The sequence below is a fragment of the Octodon degus genome, unplaced genomic scaffold, assembly GCF_000260255.1.
Source record: "Octodon degus isolate 3935 unplaced genomic scaffold, OctDeg1.0 scaffold00126, whole genome shotgun sequence".
NCBI lineage: Eukaryota > Metazoa > Chordata > Mammalia > Rodentia > Octodontidae > Octodon > Octodon degus.
This window is the reverse complement of record NW_004524702.1, coordinates 1,079,066-1,089,526: the sequence shown is the minus strand read 5'-3', so window position 1 is coordinate 1,089,526 and position 10,461 is coordinate 1,079,066. Positions and strand designations below refer to the sequence as shown.

General features: G+C 57.7%; 1 protein-coding gene across 4 annotated transcripts in view; it reads left to right on the top strand.

The window, feature by feature from the left end:
- Ulk4 (unc-51 like kinase 4) overlaps positions 1 to 10,461 on the top strand; it is a 380,871-nt gene that overhangs the window by 345,378 nt on the left and 25,032 nt on the right. The window lies entirely within an intron of this gene.

Sequence of the window (10,461 nt, the reverse complement as noted above, 5' to 3'; positions counted from 1 at the left end):
GCGTGGGTGCTGCCGTGCTGACGGAATGCAGCGTACACTTCTGTAGTCACAGAGCGGAACTGCTGTCACTGCGGTTCTCGTGTTCTTCAGCCGGGGGAGTCCGCACTGTGGTTGGGCCAGAAGTGCGAGGCGCTAGGGCCCCTCTAGCTCTACTCCGTCTCTGCCACTCAGGAGCTGGCCAGAAGGCCCAGGGTCCGCTCTGCAGCGCAAGGCCCTTTCACTGCGCTTCAGTACGCTTGGAAGTACGCGAATCTGCTCTTCCCAGGTGGCTTGGAGGGGCGTGTCAGTCAGGAAGGACCCCACAGTTGCCGGAGGAAAGGCTACGATCTTTTGAAAAATGGCAGTGACTTTTAAAATGGCTCATTTGTGTGTGAGCACTTGTCACTTGTGAGTGACTTGTGAATATGGTCTTGGCTCTTTCCTTCTGTCCTAAATGCACAGTCCTGTCTTCCAGTCTTGCGAAAAACTGTTTCAGTATATTCCGTTTTTACATTTCTTCTGTAATGTTATAAAATTCCCTTATGTCTTCTACCTTGAATTAGTTAGGGATGGGTTGTTTATGTTTGAATATTTGAACTTGTTTATCTGATATTTGGCATTCGTACAGCCGAGGATACGTAATCGCCAGCATAAACCGCTAGCGTGTCGAGAACTATCCACAGCAGCCCGACTGACACCCATCGTGAACTTTTAAAAATTTCCCTTCATTTAAAAGATATCTGTTCACTTTAAGGATTGCTTTGCAGCGTGGAATATAAACTATTTGAAGACTAATTGGAAGCAAATAAACCTGGGCTGCAACTGAGCAATATTCTAAATATTTCAAGCACTTTGCAAATCCTTGTCCACGGGGCCCATTTCCACATGCTGAGCTTCACAAAGCCACCTCGCTAGAGCCCAGACGTGGTCCCCAGCAGAAACGTCTGACATCGCGTTTCCAGCCACGCATTCTTCTCTCTGCTGTCCCGAGAGGCCGCCAGGTGTACAAAAGCCAAAGCGGAGGCGTCCCGTGTGCTGGGTCCTCCTGTCTCCTATTCCTGGCGTCCACAGGAAAGCCCTGCTTATTAACCATTGAACAGTTCCATTAAGTTCGGATTCAAGCACTCTTGTTCCCACTCAATAACGAGTTAAGGAAAACTCTGAGAGAAGAGCCACACATTTCAAGTTGGCAGTCACCTGGCGGTCGTCTCTGAGGCTGACACCTGCGCGGTGCCCAGTACAGACCCAGCGTCCAGCTGCGGTGTCCCCTTCTGCATCCTCTTCCTGTTTGGGCCCTGACCCTTGGTGGCTAGGTCTGCCCCTTGGTGTTGGTAGTGGATAGAAGAGGGTAAGTATACTGAAATTATAAAAGTATGTGTTCATCACGAGGCCAGGATTATTTTAGAGCCTCACACTGAGTTTTGCTGCAGAGTCCACAGCAGATAGCTTTTAGAGAGAGGGGACGCATTCGTTTGCTGTGGGCCCCCAGCCAGTTTACCCCGCGCAGCTGTGTCCTGCCCTGGTCGCACCCCGCTTGCGAGGCACCTGCTCACGCCTGACAGTGCCCATGAAGTGCAGTCCAGTCCCTTGGCTGTCTTCCTGTTTCATCATTTGCAGTGATCGATGTTTAAGATGAAGAGGCTGTAAGTGCACCCCAGCGTAGCTGCACTAACTCAGCACAGCAGAAAGCCTGTTTCTATGGAAAATAATGCTCAGCTGTCCGCCAGTGCGCAAGCTACGGCCTGGCTGGAAGTTAGATTAGGACTGGTGTGAGAGCCTGTCCGTGGGACGTGGACATGGAGCCCGTCAGCACTGCTGGTGCCGTCCATCCGTGGTGTCTGACAGCTAATGGGGCATCTGGGGCCCTGCAGGAGAGCTGCTCTGTGCACCATCATCGTACGGCAATGCACATTTCTCCTAATCTTAAAATATTTAATAGAACTTTATTTAAAAATGACATGAAGTGATAGCTGGCGAAGAGTGGAACTCTCATGGTATGATCTTCTCCGCGCCCAGGGCCCCGTCCTGTGGCATACCGCTCTGCGTATGTCACGCAGCTCTCAGCCTCAGCTATGAAGGCAGCGAGTGGGTGGTGCCGGGCAGGTCCTCCCTGGGCAGTGAATGACTCCGAAATCACAAAGCCGCCTCGCTCTATGGCTGGGCATCGCAGCCTCCCCACCCTCACAGGCCGAGTCCTGCTACACCCCTAGTGTGGAGCTGCCTGCACCCGGGTTGTGGCTTCAGTCCCCACCACTGCCTGTGACATGATCAGGACTTAATTGTAAATGAGAACAGATCACCGGCTCATTGGCAGATGTCAGGGCAGGAACCGCTGTGGGCCACAGATCCCTGCAGCTGTCCTCTTGCCGGGACCACCACTGCAAGCACTGTGAAGGGTGCTGATCTCGCCAGGCTGTGCAGAGAGCCCAAGGGGCCACCGCAGGTGCTGTGCTGGACCCAAAGAGAAAGCCCGTCAGGCGCGGCCATCCTGCTTGGGAGGTGTGTGGCCCCACAGAGTAATTCTAATGCAGTCGTCAGGGAAACTTACCACAAAATGCTGGAGTTGTCAAGTTATTGTCAGCCTCCAGTGGGATTCTGTGGCGGCCTGCAGCGCAAGCACGCAAGGGCGGCTGCACATGGTCTTGGAGCTGCCCTGTGGCCAAGGGCGCGCCTCCTCCGATGCCTGTTGCACAGAAGTAGCATGCCGCACACGCATTTGCTCACTGAGAGCCGCCGTGCTTCTCAGGAGCAGCTCCCCGAGCACCCAGCACTTCTTTCATTCTATCTTCCGAAGCTGCGTGCCAACCGCACCTTCCGGGGTACAGGGCAGCCCCACTCTGGCTTCACGTTTTTTGTCCACTCACTGAAATGCAACCAAAGCTCTCATTTATGTTTTTCATCTACTGAATTCTTGCCTCCTGAAAATAAATCTGGTGCCAAACAAAGAACATGTAATGAGCCCAGTGCCCTGCCCTGCTGGTATCCGTGAGAACCGGTTCAGCCCGTGTAGAAGGTTCTGGCGGCCCAGCCACAGCCCGACCGGGTGGTTCTGCCTCCTGTAGCAAGCACTCCGCACATGGACTGCGGTCCCGGCGCGGCCTCTGTAACTTCCAGAAGGTATAAGCAGCTGGGTGTGGGAGGTGAGTTATTGCGCACTCCTCTGTTGTAGCTTTGCCGTAACAGATACAGGTGAGCAGTGTGGGAACACAGGCAGGCTGTGGCCAGTGCATGCACAGCAACAGACGTGGGTGGGTCCGGAACGTGGGCTCCTCCACAGAGGAGCCTGGAGTGGCCGGTCTTCTCACCCCAGCTTCATCGCTGACTGCCCCAGAGCTGGGCTTACACTGGAGCCCCACAGTGGTGCCGCAGCTCAGCCACGCAGCGGGCCTTCGGGCTCTGCACTCCTAGCTCTCCCGCCTGGGAAGCCACCGATCTCCGCTGGGCAAGTCTCCAGGGACCGGTGTGGATGGGGGCCAGTTCTGCGCCCATGGCCTCTAGTTCTTGCAGGCTGAGCTGGACGAGAACACGGAGGGAGTGGGCCTGTCGGGGTTTCTTGTGGCAGCTGTGGCAGCGGTGCTGTGTCACGCCTGCATAGTCCTCTGGCCAGACGGGACGTAGGCTCCCCAGGGAGGGAGGCGGTGTAGTGGCCTGTCCGCAGAGTGGGTCAGGCATGGGGCTGGCAGCCACGTTGGCCCAGGTCCCACCCCGGCTCTGTCTTGCTCATTTTAACTCAGCCCCGGGAGCCCCGAGCCCCATGACCCTGGAGTGACCCCAGGGGCTCCGAGTCCGGTGCTCACCCAGGGCAGGATGCCTCCAGGGCGTGCCCTGCAGGTGGGTCTTGGTGCCCGACCTGCTGGCCCCATCCCGGGCGCCCGGATTCTTGGACACCCGTGTCTCCCCTGAGATCTGCTGCAGTCTGAGGGCCCCCCGGGTGTGGCAGTCCCTCACCTCCCTGCGGCCGGCACGCTCCTGTCTGCCTGGGAGCATTGCTGTGAAGCAGCAACACGTGACGCTGCACATTTCTGCAGCGAGGTAAAAATCTTACAAACAGGAAGATCGAAACATTTTCAAGCAGCACTGATTCTGCATAATTTATTTTTTAACAATAGAAAAGTATCTGGACAGTGACAAAAATGACCCAGTATTGAAGCTTTGGGGAGTTGATTTTAGGGCTTGACCAATTCAGGACTATTTATTATCCTTCAACTTGATTTTTTAAAAATCTTAAGAAAAGGTAACGCTTTTGTTCTTTGAATCACAGCGTTCTCTTACTGAGAGAAAAACAAGTAGAGCCTCCGTCAGGAAGCCGGAAGGCTGCCTTCTGTAAGGCGTGCAGCGGCTTCCTGCTCTGCGTGTCCGCCCTGTAAGCCGAGCAGTGTCCTCGCCTCTGCCATGGTAGGCCAGGTGCCGCCTGAGGTCCGTGGTGCGCGACAGCACGTGGGCTGTGATGTGCGTCATCGGGAGCGAATGGTAAATGCAGAGCCCCTGTGGCTATGTAAACCCACAAGGCACAGTGCTGCCGACTGGAGAGCGACCGAGAACTTGGCAGATTGTCTCGTTCGGCCTGTGGGTGCTAAGGAAGCTGGTGTCGTGCCAGCGGGACACCTTCTGTCCTTCGCTGCCTTGGACACAGTGAGCTAGTGCTGTCCTCTCCGCAGCGTGAGGGTGGCTTAGCCCGTCCGGACTCCACAGCCTCCCCATCCTCAGCCGTGGGTGTAGGTGTGGGGGTGTGTGTGGTGTGTATGCGTGCATGTCTGTGTGTGTGCGTGTCTGTGTATGCGGGAGGTGTGTGCTGTTTCCTCCTCACCATCCCATCGCTGTTTTCCTGGCAGTCTTCGAGCTGTTTCCTGGTGTGGTCAGCTGCTGGATTCCACTTGTGCCTTGTCTGTGTCTCTAGCTTACTGTCCTACTCGAGGGGCTTCACCCAATTAGGATGCCAGCCTTCGTGCACTCTTCACCTGTTCCCACTGCAGGCCAAGTGTGTTCAGGACTCATCGTTTACCTTCCATATGTTCCCAAAGATAACGGGCTCCATCTGGCACTGGTTGCATGGTGCTGGGAGGGGACTGGCCGGCTCTGGCTCCACAAGGCCGTTCCACCCCATTCTCTGGCTAGAGTGCCTCTGCCCATGACGTCACCACAGCTCACAGCTTTGGGGGTGGTGGGAAGGGCGCTGCGTGGGGGCTGGGCTGCGGCCTGGGACCTGGGCCCGACCTGGAGTCCTCCTGGCTTCTTACCGAATACAAGGAACAGTCCTACCTCAAAGCTGGGTTCTCAGTGGAGCAAGCTACCTGTACTCCCTGCCTCTTACCCAGTAGTGCTGCTCTCAGCATTATTTATCTGTAGAGTTTCCGATTAATACTGATTAATATGGAAGAGCCTACCAGTCATAACAGCAGCACACTCAGTGTCTGCGCCCCACACACACTGCATGTGGTTGACACAGAGCGCCTCCGCTCCTGTCGCCGCCCACGCTGTCTCGTTTCTGAGGCAGAATGGAGCCCGCGTGTGTGGACAGGCTCCTCTGCTTTCCCTGCCGAGCAGTGTTCTGCCCTGTGATGCCAGAGTCTGCTGGCCCCTTTCTCCCTGGGCTTGCCTCTCCATCTGTCCTCCCTGAAGCACTGTCCTGTCTACCTCTAGGACCAAGCAGTTATCTAGAAGGAAACAGCAGCCCAGCAGGTGTTCAGCCAGGAGGGGTTGAGCACAGGAACTGGGAGGGCCGAGGGGTGAAATCCAGCCCTTCTGAGGGTTCAGGGAGTCGAGACCTGCAGAGACCACGGGGACCCTCAGAAATTTCCAGCTGCCTGGGCCACTGAAGTTTCAGGCAGAGGCCTTGAAGCCACTAGCAAGCACAGCCCCCATCTGCAGATTCCCAGTGTTAGGGCTCAGAGCTGGGTACCCTCGGAGGCAGGCAGGCAGCGTGAAGAATTATGCGGCTGCAGGGGGGTCGTGACGTGGAAGGGCTGCTCCCTCCCACCTCCTCCCTCACACTCACTTCCTGGCCCCTGGGAAGTGGGCACTCCCCCCTCCCCCCGCCGGCCTTCCTGCCATGCAGCCAGCCAGCTAGATCAGGGCTTCGAGCCGAGGTCAACCTCTGTGGAAGGCGTGCGTTCTGGGTGTCTCTTCAGTGATGAGAAACTAAGACACCAGGCCACTGCCTGTGCTTAATTATCCCCCTAACGACAGCTGTGCTTTGCTGGCCTTCCAAGAGCGCTGGGGGAGCCTCTCCAGCGGGGTCTGCTGTGGGGCCTGCTGGCAGACAGGCTGGGAGCTGCAGCTTCCAGGGCCCACCTACCAGGTGGGGGTGGAGATGAGGTGAGGCCCAGCACACACGGATGGAGTGCGGTCCTTTCCACAGGGACCTGCAGCCGTCAGAGTCGTTCTGGCAGCTCTGAGGTGTGCTTGATAATGTCATCTCCCTGTCACTTGGTGCCCAGCCGGAGAACTCAGGTACTTGGGATTCCTTGAACCCCACCCTAGTATAAGTACGCGATTCACTAAACCACCGCAGGTCTAGGAAGGGCTCAGGGGACACAGAAGTCACTTGAAGCTGACCAGAGCCTGCATCGTAGCCTGAGAAGTGAGATCAGGAGCTTTGAAAGCAGACCCCGAGGGCTCACATGCCCTCTTTACAGCCAGGTGGAAACAGCAACGCCACTCAGCTCTCCACAGTTGCCTCTTGGCAGTGATGGCACCTCCTGCAGCCACGTGTGGCAGGAGGGCGCGTGCGTGAGCGCCCGGAGCGTGGCCAGTCTTGAGGGAGCCTCACCAGCATCCTTGTCATTCCCGGTAGCTGTGTAACAGGCACGTAGCAGGCCTGCTGCCAGCTACGGAAGCTGCAGAGCCAAGCCCAGGCTCAGGTACAGCCAGAGGCCCCTCCGGGGTCCCTCCGTGTCCCTTCGTGTCCTGGGCTCTGGGCTCCCGTCTGGTGGGAGAAGTTGGACACCGCAATTGCCCTGGCTTTTCTATCAGTGTGAGATTTTGTGGACGCCCAGGACCCCCACTGGGATCCTGTCACTGCAAAAGGTCACCTCAGCTTCCACCTCTGCCAGCATTGAGTGTGTCTAGGCACCAGAACGCTGTCACCCTTGCCTGTGCTTTATGGGTGTTTTCAATAAGCTAAGTGTCCTTGGGGATCCTGTGACAGCATTTGTGCTTGCTGTCAGTAGTGCTGGCTCCAGAAATCAGATTGAGTGTGCTGGGGTTATGCTGAGCACTTGAGCATGCTAGGGTATGCTGAGCACGGTGAGCTCGTCCCCTGCTTGTGCCCGGACACAGACAGCATGAGTCGCAGCCGCCGCTCAAGCGTTCTGCGTCACCGAAAGGCAGCCTGCCTGCCTAGCCTGGAGGTGTGTGGTTTACGGTCGCCGTGCAGGAGCAGCAGCAGGCCAAGGCCCTGCTCCAGGTGAGCTAAAGAATTGGACGTGTAGGGAGAGCGCTGCCGAGGAGCGGGGAGGCGGCGGCTCAGCCGTGGGCAGCTTCAGCCCGCCGGCAGCGCGCTTAGAGCCCGGGTCTCACAGTTGGGAGTGGGGGCAGGGCTTGTCGCGCCTTGCTGTGGCCTGGACACGGGTTCCCATCCCTGCCTACCACAGCATCTCTTGACTAGCTGGGGACCTTGGCCACAGGAAGAATGCATTCGTGGAGCAGTCTTCCCGAAGGCTACAGCCACCAGACAAGCCCAGGCAGGAAGCTCGCTCAGTGCCGCCTGTCCACTATGAGTTATGGCTGCGTCTTCTAGCAGAGTCCAGAGTGCAGGAGGCCCCTCCCACCGGGCCCCTTTCTCAGTCTCCCCCTCTCACGCCAGCTGCTTTCTTGGATGCAGCAGCTGTTTGCAGCAGCTCCAGATGTCCCACTGAAACATGGCCTCAGGGGTTTCCAAGGCCTGCTGGCCATAGAGATTCCCCAGGCCCAGCAGCTTGTGTGGGTCCCCTAAGCCAGGTCAGGTGTGTCCTGCCTGGGAGGCGCCGAGCAGGGGAGTCTAGAGCTAGCTTGTCTTACTTTTCTCTCGTTGCTGGGACAAAACACCTGACAGCCAAATGACAGAAGGAAAGGCTGATTTAGCTCACAGTTTGTGGGGGTTTCAGTCCATACTTGCTGGCTCCAAGGCAGGGCGGCACATGGCAGAGGGCAACAGCTCATGGCAGCGGAAGACAGCAAAAAGGGGAGGGGGAGAGACGGAAAGGACGCTTTCTGTCCCTTGCACTGTGTGCAGGTACCCACCCTAGGGCAGGCGGAGCCGCCATACCTAGAATCCTAGCACTAGATAGTGAGCCAGTCACAAACTATAAATTCAGCTGCCTGCAAAAAGCTCGCCCCATGACTGCAAGAGGCTTTGCAGGGACAGGCAGACACGAAGCACACAGGGCTGGAGCCTCCTTCCCTCTTCCCAGGAGGTGTGTGAGCGACAGAGTGGCCGGGCTGACACTCGGGCCCTGTGCTCTCTGAGGACGTGACAGCCACAGAGATGAACACCGCCGTGTGTGTCCTGCTGCGCCCCATTTGGGAAACTACTCAAGGTTGAGTTTTTCCACAAAACTACATGCAGAGAGTAACGGGACTCAAGTGATTTCAGGGATGCTCTCATGACCTCAAAGCAGTCGGTGTCCTCCTCAGCTCTTTTCACACCAGGCCCTATCAGATTGTATCGCCACAGGCTCAAGGGGCCAGGCCATCGCCCCTGTCCTCACAGATCCCCCTCATCACCCTGCTGGAGCAAACATCTGTGACCAACCTGACCCTCGGCTCCATGTAGCACTGGCCAAGATGACCGTGCTGGGCCGTCCTGGGGAACGTGAGGCAGGGACGGTCACAGGACCGTACGCCTGCCGGAAGTGCAGGCACTCGGCCTTGTGGGCAGACATCCAAGTCGGGGTCCCAGGGCAGCGCACAGTGTGGAGTGGCGGCCAGGCTGGAAGGCCCCTGCTTCTTCAGGGTTGACGCTGTCACGCTGTCCTGACAGAGCAGGCCTCTGAAAAAGGACATCTGAGGCTTGCCCCTCTCCCTGCCCTCCCTCCACTTCCTCCCCCTCCCACCGTGGGAGGATGAATCGGAAGGCTTCTGCTCTGGAGCGGTGAGACCCGAGCCTCCATCCCTGGTAAATCCTGGGGTTTCACGTGCTCTGCGACAGCACCACGGGGCAGGTGGGAACCCTTGGAGCACCGAGCCCTCGGTGTGAAGGCAGGGAGCTTCCTCAGCCTCAAAGCGCCAGTCCTGCTCTCTGCCCAGAGAAGCTGCACAGCCACATTCCCCCCATTTGATCTGAATTCTGGGCCTGGACCGAGGAAGAGCAATAGGAAGATAAGCATCACCTTCCTCGCAGCAACACCGCAGCCAGGGCAGGATCCAGAGGCAGTGGTGCTGTTCCTTCTTGCCCCGTCGCTTCAGTTCTCGAGCCAGCGGGAACTTGCAGCCTGCCCCTGCCACGCAGTCCTGCCTGAATTCCTGCACACAGTTAACACGTTTCTTCCTGCTTGTAGAAGAAAAACGCCCCCAGCTCTTCCCTTCGTGCCGTGGGCAGCAGCCTCGCTTGCCCTGGTCCGGCTCTCCCTGCCCCTCCTCGCCCCATGCCCATTCCCCCAGGGCTCGAGGACACAGGGCTGGGAGTGCCCCCTTGTCCTCTGCTCTCTTCTGGACAGGACGCGGCCAGGTGAAATAGGCTTGGCCGAGACAAGGGCCACAGGAAGGCCCAGAGCAGAGGCCTCGGCGTCAGTGCAGACTGGGAGCCAGCGGAGGGAAGCACCCTGCTCCCCAGCCTGGCCCGGCCCAGCTGGGGTGCAGAAGGCCTCCACCTTCGCCAAGTGCCTTGCAGCTGCCTCCGCGGGGCCAGGGGCCAGACTGGCTGCTGTGTTCCGTGGTTGTCCAACCTCAGCCTCCTGCCTCCTGCCCTTCTCCTGCTTCTGCATGGGTTTGTGGCTGTGCACCCCTCACGAGAGCAAGGTCCATCTCCAGGGATGGGTGGGCGGGTTCCGGGAGGCACTGCACTGAGGCCTTGGACCCCATCGGCACCCCAACTCTCTGAGGGTATTACGTACCCTCAGAGCCTTCATCTTGGCCAGGCACAGCCCTGCAGGAGGAGATTCAGAGGAGAGTTAGTGCCACAGTGCTGGCCAGATAGCTTAGCGGATTAAAGCGCCTGCTTCGGTAGATACAGGGACTGGGGTTCCATCCCCAGCCTGCTGTGCTGGCCCCGCCCCTGCTCCCGGGGCAACTGAGACTGGGCGTGGTGGCACGCACCTTAATTGCAGGTGCTTGGGAAGCTGAAAACAGGAGAATCAGTACAAGTTGGACCTACGTAGTAAGACCTGTAGACCCTGCACTAAACATGTTTTTTTTTTTTTTTTTTTTTTTTTTTTTTTTTGTCTTTAAGGGTTAATGCCCTAGATACTGACAGAAGCCAGCCCTCAGGCAGTCACCAAAGGGACACAAAGCAGGCAGTCCCCTGTCCAGTCCTGTCCCCGGCCCCCAAGTGCCCGCCCTGAGTAA